Below are 3,940 nucleotides of genomic sequence, written 5' to 3' on the forward strand. Positions count from 1 at the left end.
GTAGATTATCTTTTATTGGACCAACTGTACAGCTGGGATAAGGCTAGAGAAGCTTTCAAACAACAAGGCATTCTGCATGTCTAAGGCGGAAAACAAGCAGAGTGACTGTTAAGAACAGTGGATAGAGTTGTGAAATTGGAGGGGAGAGAAATTCTAGGGGCAGTAGATAAGAGGTTAGAAAAAATATTCTTGTCTTCCACCATAGCCTATGTGAATTTGAGCCTAGTGGAACCACTACAGACAGTGAACAATTGAAACAGCTCAGACTGCATTCAACCAAATGAATACTTTCTGTTTCAAGGAGCTCTTGTGCTTCATAACAGTTATAATAGACCAAATTCAGGATGGCCTCCGTGGTTCATGAAAATCTGGAAACAGAAGGGAGAGTACTACAATTCCTTTCCTGCAAGCAAAGCTGAGGCTGATTGTCTGAAGAGAAAATAAATCCTTTCTGCCATGTATGAAATACAGAATCTCTTTTCCTTGAGGATGGTGAAAGATAGTTGAGGATGTATTGCTGATGGGTATCATTAATGTTTTTTTGAAAAAGGTCACTGCAAAATCCTGAAAATATATGGTGGTCCATCTTGAGAGGGTTGTATTTTTTTGGCTGAAACCTGTTTTGGTGAAAAAAATTCAGACACCAGAATACTTCACCTCATTGTTATTAAATTGTTTGCATAAAAAATTAAAAAGTGCTTTGTTATGATATTTGTGAAACAAAATATTTCATCCACATTATTACTTATGGTGCGGGATGCTCGCACTTACGGCATGACAGCAACTCAGGCGGTGCACAAACATACATACATCACCCAGTCACTCTGCTTCCTGATATGCTCCGGTGCATAAGTTGCTTGTATTCTTTGGATTCTTAGTGCATGTTGTATATTCAGTCCTTAAAAATGGCTGATAAAAGGACAAGGCAGTGCTGTAGTGATGGTGACAGTTCTGATAAGAAATGGAGAAAAGCCATTACGTTAGAGGTGAAAGCCAGTGTGATCAAACTTAGAGAGAGTGGTTTGTTACAAACTGAAATCAGTAGGCGATTGGACCTAGCTCGTGTTACTGTGCAAACTGTTATTAGAGAAAAAGATAAAATAAGTGGTGAAATTAAAAGCATGGTCTCATTGCAATCCACTATTATTATAATTCACAATGTGCAGGACTTGTGGCTGAGATGGAAAGACTTGATATTGTGGATTCAGGATCAAACTCAGCACTGTGTGCCTTTTAGTTTAGCCACCATTCAAGCCAAGGCTTTGAGTCTTTTTGACACTGTGAAGCAACAACATGGTGAGGGATCCAAGGATGAAAAATTCAGTGCAAGTAAGGGTTGGTTCATGCATTTTAAAGGCAGGTATGCCTTACATAATATCAGGGTGCAAGGTGAAGCTGCTAGTGCTGATGAGATTGCAGCTCAAGATTTTCCTAAAAAATTGGCTAACATCATTGAAGAGGGAGGTTATTGTGCCAGGCAAGTCTTCAGCGTCAATGAGACTGGGCTGTTCTGGAAGAAAATACCTTCCAGGACGTACATCACCCAACAAGAAAAAACTATGCCTGGCTTTAAAGCAGCTAAACTATGCCTGGCTTACCCTTTTGCTTGGTTCAAATGCTGTGGGTGACTTCAAGCTCAAACCCTTGCTTGTTTATCACTCCAAAAATCCCAGAGCACTTAAGGGTTATGTTAAAGGCAGCCTTCCAGTCATCTGGAATTCAGATCCTAAAGCTTGAGTGACTGGGGCCCTTTTTGAGGAATGGTTCACTGACTATTTTGTGCCGGCTGTTCAGAATTAGCACACCTAATACTAACATCCTTCCAGATTTAGATCCTAACATCAAGGTTGTTTTCTTGCCCCCCAGCACAACATGACTGCTCCAGCCAATGGACCAGGGGGTCATTTCATCTTTTAAGGTTTACTACCTTAGAAGAACCTTTGCCCGGGCTATCAGTATCACAGACCAGGAAGGTGGATCAACCCTCAAGGAATTCTGGAAGGGCTTCAACATTCTGGATGCAGTGAAGAACATTGGAGAATCTTGGAAGGAGGTTAAGGAATCCAACCTCAATGGTATCTGGAAAAAATTGTGTCCAGAATTTGTCTCTGATTTACATGGATTTGAAGACCAAGTGGATGAAGTCACTGCTGTTGTCGTGAAGATGGCTGGCCAGCTACAGCTAGAAGTTGAAACAGAAGATGTTGAGGAGCTGCTGGACTCTCATATCCAGGAACTGACCAATGAAGAGCTTGTCCATCTTGAGGAGCAAAGGAAAGCAGAAAAGCTGTACTTCCTCCTGGCTGCAAATCTGGGAGGAGCTGGGCAGGGTCATTTTGCCCCAAGTGGCACAACTTGCTCCCACCAAAGTGCACGTGCGCTGAGGCAAAAATCCCCGGCACAAATTTGTGCCGCTCCTATCTGAGCTGCAGTAAACACATGTGCCTGCATGTGTGGACGCACACATTGGGCACTTTGGGCTGTAGTGCCATGAGGATTGCATACTGTCTTTTTCTAACTGAGTCTGGACACTACTCTCATTGCTCTGATGTCTGAGAAAATGGGTTTTGGATGAAAAGAGGTTCTCAAATATAATCTCAGCAAAATTATATCAATTCAATGACCTGAAAGGACATTTATATTTTGGACTTGTTTGATTTATAACATGGAAAAGTTCCACATCCTGTTAACAACCCTCCTTAATGTAGTTTTCTGAATTAATGACAGTAATGGGTTTCAAAAGCATTAGATAAAAAAAAAAGTTTATGTATAAATCAGCCTAATTTCAGGATTGTTCTCATTTCAATGTACCGTTACACAAATTTGCCTCCAAATTCTTTGGACAGTAAATTATATTCTGAATCCAGCATGAATAATGAGTGGTTAAACAGTAACTAGTTGCATATAGTTTCACCTTTTGGCAAATAAAGAAGTGATTGAAACTTGCTATTATCAGACGGTAACACAGAGCAAGTTTGTTCAGAAGAAAAAATAATTCCCTGTTATTTTTGTACAAATTGACATAATGAGCTGTCTCTGTGCTATTATCTCTAAGCATTAACTGACTTTACTATGCAAGATAATACTCAGAATAATTGTTAGTTATCCACATGTACATACATTGAGTAATAAAATAATTAGACCTTTTTAAAAGAAAGGATTGAAAGGATTCTACTTAATGTTAGCCTGAATGTCTGATTATAAGGTTGGAACAAATAAAATGTGACATTTTATCAGTGTGTCAAGGCAGTAAATGCTGGATTTATAGATATCCATACAGACTCTTCCTGTGTTTTTGAGGCACTTTGAAATTAAGATCTAGAATTATATGAGATTTATCTAAGAACTTCAAGATTATATCTAAAAGTTCAGAGGGGAAGAAACAATGATTGTTTATAACAACTATATCATTTTTCTGTTGACTTATATTGTCTCTTATTTCTGCTCTGTGGAATCATATGGGCTAATAAATTTTCCTGGTAGCCCCTGAAGAAATGAAATGCAAGCTACCTCTTCTCAGTCTGGGTGCCAGTGCTAACTTGAATTCCCCAACCCACCCCTTTGCCTCTAGTGAAATTACTGGTGTAGTAAAGAGAGAAAGGATGGTCCAATGGTTTAAGCACTAGCCTGGGACTTAAGAAACTCACCCCAAACTTCTTTGTGACAAGAAAAACAGAAGGGAAAGTATTTCTTTGTTGGCAAGTGACTTAGGTTTGAGGAAGTTATTAGCTTTGATAAATTGACCTTAGTCAATAGAATAATAGAAGAAGGGTCAGAAGGGACCTTGTAGATCTTCAAGTGCGACCCCCCGCCTGAGCAGGAGAAAAAACTGGGCTCAAATGATTCCAGCCAGGTAGGCATCAAGCCTCCTCTTAAAGACCCCCAGGGTAGGAGCCAGCACCACTTCCCTTGGAAGTTGGTTCCAGATCCTAGCCGCCCT

The 3,940-nt window shown here is 40.0% G+C and overlaps 1 pseudogene; it reads left to right on the forward strand.

Annotated features, from left to right (window-relative positions):
* Positions 1 to 831: 831 nt before the first annotated feature.
* Positions 832 to 3,940, forward strand: part of LOC109291118 — a 14,978-nt pseudogene continuing 11,869 nt past the window's right edge.

Source organism: Gavialis gangeticus, unplaced genomic scaffold (assembly GCF_001723915.1).
Source record: "Gavialis gangeticus isolate Ggan-Ray unplaced genomic scaffold, GavGan_comp1, whole genome shotgun sequence".
Taxonomy (NCBI): domain Eukaryota; kingdom Metazoa; phylum Chordata; order Crocodylia; family Gavialidae; genus Gavialis; species Gavialis gangeticus.